The sequence below is a fragment of the Ascaphus truei genome, chromosome 4 (assembly GCF_040206685.1).
Source record: "Ascaphus truei isolate aAscTru1 chromosome 4, aAscTru1.hap1, whole genome shotgun sequence".
Classification (NCBI taxonomy): domain Eukaryota; kingdom Metazoa; phylum Chordata; class Amphibia; order Anura; family Ascaphidae; genus Ascaphus; species Ascaphus truei.
The window spans coordinates 241,223,775-241,241,877 of NC_134486.1; positions in this window are offsets into that span (position 1 = coordinate 241,223,775).

Consider the following 18,103-nt stretch of genomic DNA (forward strand, 5'->3'; position numbering starts at 1 on the left):
CAGGGAGACCATCCTGAGAGATCCTGAATAAGCCAATTTTTGTATGAGAAGTGTTAAAGAACTTGTGAAATGTGAGTGTATTTGACACTGTTCAACATTTTACCAGTATAAATCGAAAACGAACTGCACAATTGGGCTCTTTCCTTATTGGGAAATCGGACTCTGGTTATCCTAATATAGATAAAAAATTGTTACAGTACATCAAAACATTTATTTATATCAACTTTGGCTACAGTTTATTTTATACAATTAAGTGTAAACAATGTTGACTACAGACTCATAGGTAAGTGTAAAATGTCAGCTATAGGAATGCGAATACTTTTCCTCTAGTTAGAGACTTTCACATTTTCAAACACAGTTTGGATATAAAATATTCATGAATGCTATACTGTATATATATTTTTTACTTCATTATATGGTATCAAATATATTTAAGTATTACACTTTTATATAAGTATTAATTAATAAACATTGAGTACAGTGTGCATTAACTTTTAGGATATATAGATTTTTATCGGTTACAATTTACTTAGTTTGTCCTACTTTTAGTAAGACAGGTCCATAATCTCCATTGGTTCACCATTACCTCGATCACCAGCTATATCACCAATCATTATAGCTGCTCAGACACTCCAGAGCTACTGGACCAGATACATGATTCTCCAGAGATGGCACAACAGGGCATGTCATCAGGATATAAGCCATTGCCTTCACCTACCAACACCAGCTCCCACCAATAATCTTAGAAACAGAAGAGGAAGAGAGGACAACTGTACAGGTGCAACTGCCGGTTCGTGACTGCTTGCTGCGCATGTTCCAAATGGCATCCTAATCCGTGCCTATCCGTGCCAGGAAAATTCTTTAATTTTCACGCGATTTAGCCATAATTTGATCATAATTTCAAAGAGAGCAGAAATTAAATTTATATACACATATAGCAGGGCGCAAAAAGAGAAAAGAAACACACTATTAGTATAAATTTAAAAATAATTCATATTTATAATAAGCATAAAGTAAAACTTACATTAAAAAAGGATCACAGTAAATCCAACATCTTTGGGGGAAGCTTGAAGGAGGGGTAGACAGGAGCTAGTGTACCAACACAATGGCAAGGTATCAGATCGCCAGAGAGTAAGCGTCACTACGTTCCTCCGGGCAGCTGTGTTTACACCTCCCTGGAGTGTTTGTAGCGCGAGGTGAAGGTTTTTTTTTATATTAGAGCCGGAAGAACTTTACAAACGGACAATCTGGCGATCTGATATCTTGCCATTGTGTTGGTAAACGAAGGAGAAACAGGTGCGCAAATCACATCAGGACATGTAAGAGAGAGTAAAAACACCAAATAGTGCAATATTGTCTACTTCAGCAAATTAGCTTCAATGCTGGAAGTTCTATAAAATTTGCACTCACGTGTTTAACGTGAAATCAGAGCGTTGTGGTTATTCAAAGTTACCAACTTATGTCTCCAGACAGGTACTCCAGATCCACATAGAGAGGGGGAAATTCCATATACAAAAAGAGGGGAAAAGCAAAATAGTATATACTGTTTTTTATGTTAAAAACACAAAGTATTCCACTTACATAAGTGCCTTTGTTTGAGAGCATTCGGACCACACTGGGTCACAGGGTCAAACAAAATATTCACAGCAAACAGCATCCGCTCCACGTCCGTCACAGCAGGTACTGGGCTGATTAAAGTTGTCCTCCACTTCAGATGTCATCAACAAGGGCGATTTTAGTGGTCACTGATATCACCCAACACGTGTTTCCACTGTAAAGTCTTCCTCAGGGGATAAGTGACCACTAAAGGAGCCCTTGTTGATGACATCTGGAGTGGACGACAACTTTAATCAGCCCATTACCTGCTATGACGGCCGTGGAGCGGATGCTGTTTGCTGTGAATATTTTGTCTGACTCTGTGACCCAGTGTGGTCTGAATGCTCTCTAACAAAGGCACTTATGTAAGTGGAATACTTTGTGAGTGAGAGTGGTGTAATTGATGGAAGGTAGGGGTGAGTGAGAGGAGGGGGGGAGTGAGTGAGTGAGGAAAAGAGGGAGTAAGAGTGAGACGCATGGGTGATAAATACATGTGAGTCGGGAGGGGGGAAGAGTGAGTGAGATGGAGGGGAGAGAAATACATGGGTGATGGGAAATAGAGGGGGCTCGTAAGGTGTGAAATTAACCTAATATGTGTCAGCCAGATGGGGGTTCCCTGAGATTTTTCAAAATATTTCAAGGGTTCCTCCAAACAAAAAAGGTTTGAAATCACTGCGCTAAAGTAATGAAGTTGCCTGTTAATGCATTTTTATTGCCTCGGATTGATACCGGGGGTCTCCAGGACTGATATCAATGGGCATCAGCTCCAGAGACTTCCGGCATCAATCCACTGCAGGAAAAATGCATTTTTTATTCTAAGTCCCATACGCTCAACCTTCTCACCTGCTTCACGCTAACTTTATTTGGCGAGGTGATTTTTGGCTAAAATCGCCATTCTAGAGCCTCAATAACACAATCGAGGATACTAAAATTGCATGATTTTCCAAAATCTGCTATAGAGGGGCTTATCGCTGCAGACCTCGCGATGTGTTTGGGTGAGAGCCAAAAATGGTGATTAAATGCTTTCGCTACGCACTTATCGAGGCTTTCTGAAAAGCTGTTGCTTTTTTTGGTAAATGACTTCTCAAAAGCCTCGATAAGTGTGCTATTGAGGTTACTAGAATAAGCCCCTAAGCCTTGGTCCCTGCTGACCACTGAAGCATGCGCTATGGCGAGTGCTGTGGGGACAAGACCAACCCCTCAATGGGGCGGGGCCTGCTGTGAGGGGTGGCTGCCGTGGGGTGCGTTTTTACCGCAGACAGGAAAATTGTGATTAGTAGTAGCGACAGAGTTCTCGGCCACCCCGCGGCGGTTCAGCCAATGAGGGCACACCTGCCGGGTGATGGCCGGGTGATGTCATGGCTGCGCCCCGTCACTCCCCCGTCACTCACCCATCACTTCCCCATCACGCCCCCATGTCTTTTCCCCGGCAGCTCACTGCAGACCAGGGATCTTGGCTGCACGCGCCACCAGCCTGGCAGACGCACGTGCAACGCAGGCAGCGGGGCCGTAGCCTAAGTCTTTTCTTCCAAATTTACAATTTTATTTTATTTTTTTGGATGTCTTGACCTGTACAGAAAGAGACAATATTCAATATTAATAATCGCACATACAAATGCAGTGGCCGTTATCCAACCACATCTCAAATTGGATTTTGTCAGATTTGCCAAAAATCACGCGTTGTATCTGCGGCAGACTAATGGCCCATTGGATTAACACAGCAGGGGTCCCTGCCATGTGAATCCTACTGGGGGCAACCTGTCTGTAAGAGATGTGGAATAAGAGAGAAACTGAATCAGTCACTCTATTTGCGCGCCTCTTACAGTATTGTAGCAGGGGGTCTCCAGAGCTGCACCGCATTGATTTAATCCTCGGGGACCTCCTGCTTCCAGAGATACTGACCCCGGTATGGGGTGCCGGTATCCCCGCAATGTAAAATACACTGGTCACGTGACGCTGTATCTTGGGAAGCAGGGAGTCCCCGAGGCTGAAATCAATGCGGTTCAGCTCAAGAGAACCCCTGTTTATGCACACTATGAATAAAAATAAAATGTAAGCAGCTTCATTACCTTAGCAGCTAACCGCTAAGGCAATGAAGTGGTTAAGGCAGACTACCAGGTTTATTGGGGCAGAGGGGGTAAGTGAATGGGGTTAATAGCCCCAGGGTGGGTAGTTATGCCTCTCGGGTGGGTAGTGGGGGTGTTAACCCCTTCATTACCTTAGCGGTAGTAACTGCTATTGTAATGAATGGGTTAACGCCTCCCACTACCCACCAAGGACTGACCACCCACCCTGTGGCAACTACAACCTTCACTAATCCCTCTACCCACAATAAACATTTCAATATCAACTACCTACTGTACCAATACACAACCAACCCCCTGGATCCCCAACAACCCCCCTAACACTTTAAAGGGTCTATGCACTAAGCAGATAACTGCTTTTAAGACCGACAAATGGCTTTTGAGACCGATACTGCCTGCTGTGCGATTCACTAAGCAGTAAAACAGTGGTTTATCGGCCTTAAAAGGCATTTTTTCAGCCATGGGAAAAAAATACGTCTGATCAGGCAAAAAACGGCAAACGGAATGTTTTTTGCCAGTCAGCGGGAGTCACAAAGCAGTAATCAGTGAATCGTACTTTAAAAGCACGCCAGATTTTTGCACCAGCTAAAGGCTGGCAGAAACGAGCTGTAGACACTCTGAAAAGCATTGTTTATCTTTTTGTCAGCACACCATTAATACAACAGGCCGGCGGGTGTCCCCGGGTGATTCCCGCGGGAGTCTGTGGGCCCTCGGGTGATCCCCACGGGTGTCCATGGACACTCAGGTGAACTCCGCGGGAATCCGAGGGACCCCGCTGGCCTGTGGTACCAATCGTGTGCCCCCCAAAAAATAAACCATACTTTAAAATAAATATACCCCCTACATATGGATAATAGTGCATTTGTCCATTTAAAAGACAACATTAAGAAGCATAAATAAAGTAAACAAATCTTGCACACCCCTTCCAGGCTGCCACGATGAAGGCCGTCCTCATCCTCATCACCGTCCAAGTCCTCTGTTGCCACAAACAATACAGTACATAAAAAAACACAATCTAATGTCCCTGTAACAGGGGACTTATCCCTGTTAAAAAATGTGCCTCTAATCCAGCAGTATGGTGGTTAACTGCTGGTAGACAATTAACCAACACCACCTGACTGATTACATGTGTCAGAAAAGCCTGCCTCTGAGACAGGAAGGAGAGATTCTTCCTGAGCTCACACGTGAGCTGAGCTGACCCAGGAAGCAGAAAGGACAGACAGACAGAGAGTTCCCTAGTCCACAACTGGGCTGACCTGTGGAACTGTCTTGAGCGGCAAAGAGACTGCACACTGCCAGAAAGACACAGGGGACCATACTTCTAAACCTGGATCCTGACATTACCTTAGCACACAAGGTTGCGGACAACAGGAGAACAAAGAAGCCTTTCCCTACAGCTACAAGAAACAGATAAGAATTTCTTATGGGACTGTTTATATATCTGTTTATATGTACAGCTCAACTCCGTTATAGCGCGGTCCTCAGGGGCCACCCGATCTGACCGCGCTAAAACTGGGGTCGCGCTAATTTTTGTTTTTAAAATGGCCACCGCACGCTCGATCAGGAGGAGGGGGGAGGAGGGGAAGAGAGGGGAGGAGGGGGGAGGAGGTGGAGTGAGGCGCCGGCAGCCCTACATTTCCGCTAGCAGCCACTGTAGTTCTCCCAGAATTCCCTGCACTTCCCTCATGTCAGGAATCGCCGTTCTCCACGCTCCCCACACAGAGCACTCTCTCCCCGCAGGGTGACCCTGGACACACAAAACAATCCTGCCTTACCGGCCTCCACGGCTCCCCGCCCCTGCCGCCGTCGCGGGATCACTCCCCTCGGCGATTCCTCTGCTCACTGCCGGGCGCGCCCAAGCCCTCCTGCACGCACACCTGCACCATCCACTGGCTCGGTTCACGTGCGTACACGAGTTACGGAGCACGCTCAGTCTGCACACTCTTATTCCCATCCCCCGGACCTCAGGCTCCGCCCCCGCACACTGCACGGGCATACTCAGGTTACCAACAAGACTCACCTGGCCTGTTATGCCTGCACCAATCTGCAGTGTCTCCCTGTAGCTCTTCCTGTCCCGCTTCCGTTCCTAATTGGACCTTCCTGCTTTATCTAGCTCCTCTCTGCTCTCAGTCTTTGCTCGACATAGTCTCTGTATGGAAGTACTTCTGGATTCTCTCAGTGTTTTCACAGGTTCTGACGCAGCTCGTACGACTACCCCCTCTGGCTCTCGATCTCGGCACTCCTTGGACAACGCACACTCTGGTAACCCCTTGAACACGGCTTGGACTACGACCTATCTCCACTCTCTGACTTCGGCAAGGCATCCTTCACTCTATCTCTACAACCGGTACCGGCAAGTATTGTCTACCTTACTACACCTGGCCTGGCAACGCTTCATACCACACTCCGGACACGCTCCCTTTGCTGCGGGTGCGTGTATTACCACTTCCCCCTTCAGCTCAGGGGACGGGTCTGGTCTGCGGGCAGCACCGGCGTAACACCTCAGCAGCTCCACACCATCCAACCACGGATCCCCGCAACTATCCTCCAGCCTTGCACTGATCCCTCCCACCTATTCCGCCCCCTCAGCCTCGCACTGATCCCCGCACTGCCCCCCCCCCCCCAGCCTTGCGTCGATCCCCGCTCCGACCCCCCGGCCTCGCGCCGATCCCCCAGCCTTGCACCATTCCTCCAGCAGCCCCACAATGCCCCCAAAGGTGGGCTGTGACATCAAAGGTAGGGGGTGCTGTGTGTGTGGTGTGTGTGCTGTGTGGTGTGCGCTGTGTGTGCTGTGCTGTGTGTGCTGTGAATGTATGCAGTGTGCTGTGAGTGTGTGCAGTGTGCTGTGAGTGGGTGCTGTGAGTGGGTGCAGTGTGTGCTGGTGCTGTGAGTGTATGCAGTGTGCTGTGAGTTTGTGCTGGTGCTGTGAGTGTGTGCAGTGTGCTGTGTGCTGAGTGTATGCAGTGTGCAGTGAGTGTATGCAGGGTGCTGTGAGTGTGTGCAGTGTGTGCTGTTGCTGTGAGTGTATGCAGTGTGCAGTGAGTGTATGCAGGGTGCTGTGAGTGTGTGCAGTATGCAACAGGCCGGCGGGTGTCCCCGGGTGATTCCCGCAGGAGTCTGTGGGCCCTCGGGTGATCCCCACGGGTGTCCATGGACACTCAGGTGAACTCCGCGGGAATCCGAGGGACCCCGCTGGCCTGCGGTACCAATCGTGTGCCCCCCAAAAAATAAACCATACTTTAAAATAAATATACCCCCTACATATGGATAATAGTGCATTTGTCCATTTAAAAGACAACATTAAGAAGCATAAATAAAGTAAACAAATCTTGCACACCCCTTCCAGGCTGCCACGATGAAGGCCGTCCTCATCCTCATCACCGTCCAAGTCCTCCGTTGCCACAATCAATACAGTACATAAAAAAACACAATCTAATGTCCCTGTAACAGGGGACTTATCCCTGTTAAAAAATGTGCCTCTAATCCAGCAGTGTGGTGGTTAACTGCTGGTAGACAATTAACCAACACCACCTGACTGATTACGTGTCAGAAAAGCCTGCCTCTGAGACAGGAAGGAGAGATTCTTCCTGAGCTCACACGTGAGCTGAGCTGACCCAGGAAGCAGAAAGGACAGACAGACAGAGAGTTCCCTAGTCCACAACTGGGCTGACCTGTGGAACTGTCTTGAGCGGCAAAGAGACTGCACACTGCCAGAAAGACACAGGGGACCATACTTCTAAACCTGGATCCTGACATTACCTTAGCACACAAGGTTGCGGACAACAGGAGAACAAAGAAGCCTTTCCCTACAGCTACAAGAAACAGATAAGAATTTCTTATGGGACTGTTTATATATCTGTTTATATGTACAGCTCAACTCCGTTATAGCGCGGTCCTCAGGGGCCACCCGATCTGACCGCGCTAAAACGGGGGTCGCGCTAATTTTTGTTTTTAAAATGGCCACCGCGCGCTCGATCAGGAGGAGGGGGGAGGAGGGGGAGGAGGGGGGAGGAGGGGGGAGGAGGTGGAGTGAGGCGCCGGCAGCCCTACATTTCTGCTAGCAGCCACTGTAGTTCTCCCAGAATTCCCTGCACTTCCCTCATGTCAGGAATCAGCGTTCTCCACGCTCCCCACACAGAGCACTCTCTCCCCGCAGGGTGACCCTGGACACAAAAAACAATCCTGCCTTACCGGCCTCCACGGCTCCCCGCCCCTGCCGCCGTCGCGGGATCACTCCCCTCGACGATTCCTCTGCTCAGGGCCGGGCGCGCCCACGCCCTCCTGCACGCACACCTGCACCATCCACTGGCTCGGTTCACGTGCGTACACGAGTTACGGAGCACGCTCAGTCTGCACACTCTTATTCCCATCCCCCGGACCTCAGGCTCCGCCCCCGCACACTGCACGGGCATACTCAGGTTACCAACAAGACTCACCTGGCCTGTTATGCCTGCACCAATCTGCAGTGTCTCCCTGTAGCTCTTCCTGTCCCGCTTCCGTCCTAATTGGACCTTCCTGCTTTATCTAGCTCCTCTCTGCTCTCAGTCTTTGCTCGACATAGTCTCTGTATGGAAGTACTTCTGGATTCTCTCAGTGTTTTCACAGGTTCTGACGCAGCTCGTACGACTACCCCCTCTGGCTCTCGATCTCGGCACTCCTTGGACAACGCACACTCTGGTAACCCCTTGAACACGGCTTGGACTACGACCTATCTCCACTCTCTGACTTTGGCAAGGCATCCTTCACTCTATCTCTACAACCGGTACCGGCAAGTATTGTCTACCTTACTACACCTGGCCTGGCAACGCTTCATACCACACTCCGGACACGCTCCCTTTGCTGCGGGTGCGTGTATTACCACTTCCCCCTTCAGCTCATGAGACGGGTCTGGTCTGCGGGCAGCACCGGCGTAACACCTCAGCAGCTCCACACCATCCAACCACGGATCCCCGCAACTATCCTCCAGCCTTGCACTGATCCCTCCCACCTATTCCGCCCCCTCAGCCTCGCACTGATCCCCGCACTGCCCCCCCCCCCAGCCTTGCGTCGATCCCCGCTCCGACCCCCCGGCCTCGCGCCGATCCCCCAGCCTTGCACCATTCCTCCAGAAGCCCCACGATGCCCCCAAAGGTGGGCTGTGACATCAAAGGTAGGGGGTGCTGTGTGTGTGGTGTGTGTGCTGTGTGGTGTGCGCTGTGTGTGCTGTGCTGTGTGTGCTGTGAATGTATGCAGTGTGCTGTGAGTGTGTGCAGTGTGCTGTGAGTGGGTGCTGTGAGTGGGTGCAGTGTGTGCTGGTGCTGTGAGTGTATGCAGTGTGCTGTGAGTTTGTGCTGGTGCTGTGAGTGTGTGCAGTGTGCTGTGTGCTGAGTGTATGCAGTGTGCAGTGAGTGTATGCAGGGTGCTGTGAGTGTGTGCAGTGTGTGCTGTTGCTGTGAGTGTATGCAGTGTGCAGTGTGCAGTGAGTGTATGCAGGATGCTGTGAGTGAGTGCAGTGTGCAACAGGCCGGCGGGTGTCCCCGGGTGATTCCCGCAGGAGTCTGTGGGCCCTCGGGTGATCCCCACGGGTGTCCATGGACACTCAGGTGAACTCCGCGGGAATCCGAGGGACCCCGCTGGCCTGCGGTACCAATCGTGTGCCCCCCAAAAAATAAACCATACTTTAAAATAAATATACCCCCTACATATGGATAATAGTGCATTTGTCTATTTAAAAGACAACATTAAGAAGCATAAATAAAGTAAACAAATCTTGCACACCCCTTCCAGGCTGCCACGATGAAGGCCGTCCTCATCCTCATCACCGTCCAAGTCCTCCGTTGCCACAATCAATACAGTACATAAAAAAACACAATCTAATGTCCCTGTAACAGGGGACTTATCCCTGTTAAAAAATGTGCCTCTAATCCAGCAGTGTGGTGGTTAACTGCTGGTAGACAATTAACCAACACCACCTGACTGATTACGTGTCAGAAAAGCCTGCCTCTGAGACAGGAAGGAGAGATTCTTCCTGAGCTCACACGTGAGCTGAGCTGACCCAGGAAGCAGAAAGGACAGACAGACAGAGAGTTCCCTAGTCCACAACTGGGCTGACCTGTGGAACTGTCTTGAGCGGCAAAGAGACTGCACACTGCCAGAAAGACACAGGGGACCATACTTCTAAACCTGGATCCTGACATTACCTTAGCACACAAGGTTGCGGACAACAGGAGAACAAAGAAGCCTTTCCCTACAGCTACAAGAAACAGATAAGAATTTCTTATGGGACTGTTTATATATCTGTTTATATGTACAGCTCAACTCCGTTATAGCGCGGTCCTCAGGGGCCACCCGATCTGACCGCGCTAAAACTGGGGTCGCGCTAATTTTTGTTTTTAAAATGGCCACCGCGCGCTCGATCAGGAGGAGGGGGGAGAAGGGGGAGGAGGGGGGAGGAGGGGGGAGGAGGTGGAGTGAGGCGCCGGCAGCCCTACATTTCTGCTAGCAGCCACTGTAGTTCTCCCAGAATTCCCTGCACTTCCCTCATGTCAGGCATCAGCGTTCTCCACGCTCCCCACACAGAGCACTCTCTCCCCGCAGGGTGACCCTGGACACACAAAACAATCCTGCCTTACTGGCCTCCACGGCTCCCCGCCCCTGCCGCCGTCGCGGGATCACTCCCCTCGACGATTCCTCTGCTCAGGGCCGGGCGCGCCCACGCCCTCCTGCACGCACACCTGCACCATCCACTGGCTCGGTTCACGTGCGTACACGAGTTACGGAGCACGCTCAGTCTGCACACTCTTATTCCCATCCGCCGGACCTCAGGCTCCGCCCCCGCACACTGCACGGGCATACTCAGGTTACCAACAAGACTCACCTGGCCTGTTATGCCTGCACCAATCTGCAGTGTCTCCCTGTAGCTCTTCCTGTCCCGCCTCTGTTCCTAATTGGAACTTCCTGCTTTATCTAGCTCCTCTCTGCTCTCAGTCTTTGCTCGACATAGTCTCTGTATGGAAGTACTTCTGGATTCTCTCAGTGTTTTCACAGGTTCTGACGCAGCTCGTACGACTACCCCCTCTGGCTCTCGATCTCGGCACTCCTTGGACAACGCACACTCTGGTAACCCCTTGAACACGGCTTGGACTACGACCTATCTCCACTCTCCACTCCCTGACTTCGGCAAGGCATCCTTCACTCTATCTCTACAACCGGTACCGGCAAGTATTGTCTACCTTACTACACCTGGCCTGGCAACGCTTCATACCACACTCCGGACACGCTCCCTTTGCTGCGGGTGCGTGTATTACCACTTCCCCCTTCAGCTCAGGGGACGGGTCTGGTCTGCGGGCAGCACCGGCGTAACACCTCAGCAGCTCCACACCATCCAACCACGGATCCCCGCAACTATCCTCCAGCCTTGCACTGATCCCTCCCACCTTTTCCGCCCCCTCAGCCTCGCACTGATCCCCGCACTGCCCCCCCCAGCCTTGCATCGATCCCCGCTCTGACCCCCCGGCCTCGCGCCGATCCCCCAGCCTTGCACCATTCCTCCAGCAGCCCCACGATGCCCCCAAAGGTGGGCTGTGACATCAAAGGTAGGGGGTGCTGTGTGTGTGGTGTGTGCTGTGTGGTGTGCGCTGTGTGTGCTGTGCTGTGTGTGCTGTGAATGTATGCAGTGTGCTGTGAGTGTGTGCAGTGTGCTGTGAGTGGGTGCTGTGAGTGGGTGCAGTGTGTGCTGGTGCTGTGAGTGTATGCAGTGTGCTGTGAGTTTGTGCTGGTGCTGTGAGTGTGTGCAGTGTGCTGTGTGCTGAGTGTATGCAGTGTGCAGTGAGTGTATGCAGGGTGCTGTGAGTGTGTGCAGTGTGTGCTGGTGCTGTGAGTGTATGCAGTGTGCAGTGTGCAGTGAGTGTATGCAGGGTGCTGTGAGTGTGTGCAGTGTGCTGTGTGTGTATGCAGTGTATGCAGTGCATGCAGTGTATGCAATGTGCAGTGTGCAAAATGTATTATTATTTTTTTTAAATTAATTAATTATTTTTTTTACATATGGGTCCATGCTCAAATTGCGTGATTAGCGGATCCACGTTATAGCGGATCGCGCTATAACAGGGTTGAGCTGTATATATATTTTGGGCTGGTGAATAGCCTAGCTAACCCCCCAGTTATATAGAGGGCTGAACTACACGTGTAGATAGTCTCCAAAGCGGAGATAGGTTTTTGTTTGGCTTATTTTCATATGTTTTGCTGTGTTAAAGGGACTGGCGCAATAAAGCCTAATTTTAATTTCACTTTCAACAGTCTCCATTGCGTACCTCTGCACACGTCCTCTTACAGTCCCCTAGTCCCTTAATCCCCTTAGCGGTTACTAACCACTACACCCTCGGCCACTACACACCCAGGAGGCATAAACATCCTCCCCAGGCAATTACCCTCACCCTTCACCCATTCATTGGTACAGTGGGTACATCATGTTCATATAATATGGGCATCATTTACCACTATATTAAGAAATGGGGAAGGAATTAAAAAAGAGGCCCAAATCAAAAACATTACATAGCTAAATAAAACACATTACATTGCAAACTAAAATACTGCAATAGCAAAATAAAACCCAGCACACAGCAAATAAAACACATCACATAGCCAATTAAATAGATAACAAATGCCAATAAAACAATTGAATGGCACAGTGGGCACATCATACCCATATAATAAGGGAATCATTTAACAATATGCCAGTCAATGGTCAACCTAAAAAAAATATCACAAACAAGATTCAATGCAATCAAAATAATGAGAAACTAAAAACAAATAAAGAAGTAAACAGAACTAAATTACTACCAATCAATTAATCCAATCCAAAATAAATACCACAATTAACAATTAAAACACCAAAACAAAACCATTAATAAATAAATGAAAGCTCAAAGTAAACACCATCAGACAAAACGTACCAAAAAGAAGCCACTAATAAAAAGCATGCAACCCCCCATCCTGAAAGAAACTATTTAAAACACAACAAAAAGTTATATTTTACTAAATAAAACTAAAAATTAAATTGGCAAAAGCATTTGTAAAAACAACCATTGCTTGTCCCCTGTATGTATGTATATCCATAAAGAGACATATATAAATACAGTGGCAATGAATGGGCATTAAAAAAAATGCAATCACAATTAAAAAAAATAAAAACCTGTAAAATAAAAATAACATACATGCTATGTTTTTCCTTACCTTTAGATATCTTCACCCGCCAATTCCTTGGGACTCTGCAAGCTCTCGAACCAATCCACGAACCCAAATAGCAACAGGGCACAGGTAAAAAAAAATCCAAAATCCTTTTCTTCTTTCTTTTTCTTCATTTGTAATTTGTAATTCAATTTCGAGGTCTTTCGGGGTCTTCAGGGGTGTTCAGGGGTACACAGGATTGGTACCGCAGGCATCGGGGACCCCCAGACACCTGTGGGGACCACCCGGGGACGTCTGTGGGGCCCACGAACACCCAAAGGGAACACCCAAGGGCCACCTCTGGCCTATAGTATAATTCCTGTACATAGAATTTTTTTTTAATGTATGTTAGGGGGTATTGGGGTTGTTGGGAGCACAGGGGGGGGGTTGTGTATTGCAATGTTTATTGGGGACAAATGCTTTTGTGCCTTAACCCCTTATTGCCTTAGTGGATAGCTGCTAAGGTAATGAAGCTGCTTTAATGTACTTTTTTTAATATTGTGGGGGAGAAGGGGGTCTCCCGAGCTGAACCGCTTTATTTTCAAGCTCAGGTACCACCTGCTTCCCAAGTTACAGGTCCCGTATGGAATGCCAGTGTCGCCGCTACTTTAACGCTACCACGTCACGTGACGTGTGACATGTACATAATGTAGATACCGGCACCACATAAGCAGGGGGTCCCCGAGGCTGAAATCAATGCGGTTCAGCTCAGGAGACCCCCTGCTCCCGCACAATATTAATAAAAATGATATTAAATCAGCTTCAATACCATAGCGTCTATCCGCTACAGTAATGAATTATTTTTTATTGTGATGTGTGTTTTGATACTAGTGTAGATGAGCAGGAGCACTGGCACTATCCACCATGAGTAACTGCATATAACCGCAGTCAGGGGGAACTCGGCAGCCCATCAGTGACGAAACTCGTAAGGCGTTTCCCAAAGTAGCGAGCACTACAGCTGTTTTTACTGCTCACGAGCAGAGAGACAACCCTTGCGGCTATTGAGGACTGTTTTTGGGCTGCCGAGTTCTCCCTGACTGCGGTTATATGCAGTAACTCATGGTGGATAGTGCCAGTTGAAAGAGCTGTTACTGGAGGAAATCTTCACATGGTATGCTGAGTGATGACATCATCCGGTTCCAGGAATATCCGTACATCTTGCTGAGTTACCTGTTACAGCAGAGGAGGCACCAAAGGAACGGCTGGCGTGGACACTTGCCATCTATGGCGAATGAGTATATCTCAGATATGTTTGATTTTATGCTCTGTTTGTGAGTGCACTTTTTATATGTTATAGTCCCATCATTTTTTTTATATACTTTATTACACTAGGAGTGCGCCTGTTTTTCTTTTGATTTTTTCATATATATATATATATATATATATATATATATATATATATATATGTAACGGGTTTCCTCCCCCCAATCGCAGATTATACTGTGAGTGCGGAGAAACATATAGTGTTACCAGGTGTGTGGTGCGTTACCTGTTGGCTCACAGGAGGGCTGAGCTTCCGCCACGGGGAACCTGGGGCAATTATAATACGATGGGTAACCACTTACTCGATGCAGCGCCTCCACCTGCGATGGCTCCCACCATAGGGGGCGTGGTTCCTCGCAGGACACATTCAAATAACCAATACACAGTGATGTATAATAACTAGTGACTTTACTAACATGCAAGACAACATATCACGGCAATACCATAATAACCTGTGTCCCTCTCTAGAGGAGACACTTACTGCGTCGCGCAGGACGCTTCCCCAACACCAGGTGATCCCACCCAGTGTCCATAGAAACTCCACCCAATGTCCCGCACTCTTGCAGAGAGAGGCAATGGGTGACTGCGCAGTCACTATTACACGAAGGGCCCGTTGGTGCACTTATGACCGTATAGTACCTGCCGAGCACTCCGGTGCTCGGATCAGCAACACTTCACAAAGGATCAGTCGTGTGATGATTCCATCTGATCCCCAACCGGATTCCTTGCACGAGGACCGCCAGGGGCGATCCCACCCTGGAAATAGTCTCTGTGGACCCCAACTTGGGTCCGAACCTTTTAGCAGGAAACGCAGCGTCCGCTGTGTCCCTATATAACTATGTAACAACGTGACACTCACTGTATTATAGGCCGTCCCTACAGCACAGCAACCTTAGGTGGCTTAGGGGAAACTCCTAGGGCCTGCGGGGCTGCCTATCCTATGCAGGTAGGTCCCTGCACCCACCCTACTCGTAACGCGGCCCTGGGCTATGGTCCCCGGATTGGTTACCGCTATGAACCCCCCAGTTGCCTCACACTACTTGCCTCCCCAAGTTCCTACAGCCACGCACTGCAGACTAATACTAAGCCCACTTGTCCCTTTCTACTCTTCCTGTTCCCCAGCTCTAACTAAAGAAAATGACAGGGTCCCTAACCTGAGGGCTGTCCCTGGCAACACTCACTAAACTGGTGGGAAATCAGGGCTAACTTGGGCCTCAGGGCTGCTGGCCTAGTGCAGGGAGTTACTGACTCCTGCACCCTACCTCCTTCCCTGGGCTGCTCCTGACTCGGACTCACTAGCGTGGGCTCAGCGCGCGAATTGTATCCACTTGCTTTTAGGAAGCTCCTAAGCCCTATTGGCTCCCTGGCATCACGTGGGGCGCGCAGAGGCTCATGGGACTCGTAGTCCCTGCCTAGAGCCTTCCCTAATAGGCTAGGGCTTCGCGGGCTTTTCTGGCTCCCTTCTGCGCATGCGCAATCTCCCTAATACTGCCATAACTCTCTCACTACCTCTGAGGTATTTCCTGCGCTTGCGCAACCACTGCGCATGCGTGAGCTAAGGGGCAATGGCGGTGCCCTCGCAGCCCAGCTCCGGGAGCGCTGGGAACCCGGTGATGCGCTCGCGGCCTTAGCAACCGGCCACACGCGTCCCCGGCAACCCCCGAGCCGGAGCTTGATCGCCCTCACCCCTGCGATCGTCTCACGGGGCCGCCCTGGGACTCGGCGGTACCCGCGATCACGCTCCAGGTGAGGGGGGTGCTGACACCTAAGGGGAACCTGGCTACACTCTCCCCCTGGTGAAAAACCCAACGTCCTCGCTTGGGACACAACTTTACTAGACATAACTTTACACAAAAGAAAATTGCATTGCATAAATGGTACACTTAGCCGGTCGATTGCAACATCCCTGAAACCTGGCACATCACACCCAGTACTACCCGAGGCCAGCAAAGTGATCGCTGTTTTCTGAGACCATTTGTGGGGTGCCCCTAACAGATCATGTGGGGGTACCTCACTTTTGCGTCCGTGAGTCTCCCCGGGGTGAATCTCTCGGAGAGCACACTCTGGGATAACAGTCACTGGTTCCGTACTCATTCCTCCCCCTGGTGGATGGAAGAGTACCATGTCTCTTACCCCAGCCTTTACCCGGCCATCCACGGCATGGAAGCGGTAGGCCAGGAGGCCAGGACCTTTCCCGCGTTCCACTACATGGTGAATGGGGTGCTCCTTTTTGGCGTAAAGGAGGCAATTTTTACTGAATTTTTCTCTAGACAGTCTCTGTCCCTACACACTTGCGGGGCTTCCATGGGGAAGCTAGCAATGGGCAATGTCTCTTCCCTCAAAGTCTCTGTTTCACCTGGCAGGGGGTAAAGGGTAGATACCATACCACTGCGGTGATTCACGGTGGCCAACAGGTCCTCGGGGACGCTGTCAGTTCCCACCTCAGCTGTCTTGTAGCCTGTCCACAACACTTCTGGAACAGTCCACTCACTGTCTTGAAACTCAGGAGCGTTGGTTCCCAGTCCTGGGACCATTTGGGTTGGAGCGCACAAGCTCTCACCTAAATCAGGAACCGTAACTCTGACCTTTTTCACGGCCACTTCCATCGGCGCCTGTGGGGAGCAAGGAAGTTCCTTACCACTCTGCTGGCTTGCAATGGGTTTCTCTTCTTCTGGAACACTGTCAGGTATCCTCTGTGCTTCACCAGACACCACGAAGGAGCGGACTGTTTTCTTCACCTGAACGGTAGGCGGTAGGTACTGGTCCGTTTGCACCACTGGACAGCCATCTTCTAAGGGGGACACCTCCGCCAGGACGCGATGTCGAGTGGAGCCATTCACCCTGGTGTCCAGACTTAAGAAGCTATCGTGCTCCGCGGTCACCTGGAGGCTCACACTCAACACCCCTGGGGCAGTCAAATCTCTCTTGTCGTCATTAGCAGGTACTGATCCCACGCCTGGGACCGATGGTACCTCTGTAGTAGGCCGGACTGGCCATGGTAGGGCACATGGGCCCATGTCAGGATTCGTAGCATCTGAATACACCTCCTCTAGGACCCACGGGCCCACAGCAGGCTCTGTATCCGCCAAGATAGTTGGTTCGATGATTTCACTAGAGTGGTCCGCCGGCAGGCGCATCACCACGAGTGGTTGATCACTGGAATCACTTAATGAAGATGGGGGTACAGACACCTTACCCTGTGATTCCGCTGTCTCCTCTGTATCATCGCTGGGGTGGTTCGCCGGTAGGTGCATCGCCACCGATGTGTCGCTCGGTTCCATAGCTAGCTGGGCAGGTGATTCCTGCTCGGGAACCGGATCTAGAATGTTCACGAGGGCACACGGGCCCTCCAAAATGTCTATGAGAGGGGTAGATGGGTTAGCTGTACTGACCGGTTCAGTAGTAAAGTCGACCGCCTCTTCCCCGGCTGCTTCTGCAGGCTGCAACAGCACAGGCTTCATGTACTGTTCCCCGCAGTCAGCACATCTGTCTCCCCAGTCCAATGTACAAAGGGGGCAGTCATATCTGTTACAAATACACCGTATGCACCCGTTCTCGCTCACCCTTTCCACCTTGTGTGCTATCAGTCGCTTGAATACATCATACTCCATACCACCAAACTTAATAAGGTCTTCTTGTAAGCACTAACACAAGAGAACGGACACATCCACCGGCCTTTGCCCGCCAGACTCCAATCGGCAGAGGGGGTATTTCACTGTGCTTGCTCCCCCTGTGGAATGTAAAGGAGGGGCGATATACTCTCTCAAGGAGTGTGTCTGGTTCTGCACTATGTCACTCAATTGGTGGGGTTGGGGCTTAGGTTTTCCCGCCAATTCCGGACGGTCCTCTGCAAAGTCATTCTGCGCTGCCTTGAGCGCAGCCCCACGTGCATGTTGCCATGGCGATTGGTCAGCGTAGACTAAAGGATAACCCTCCGGGGGGCACCCAGGTATAAA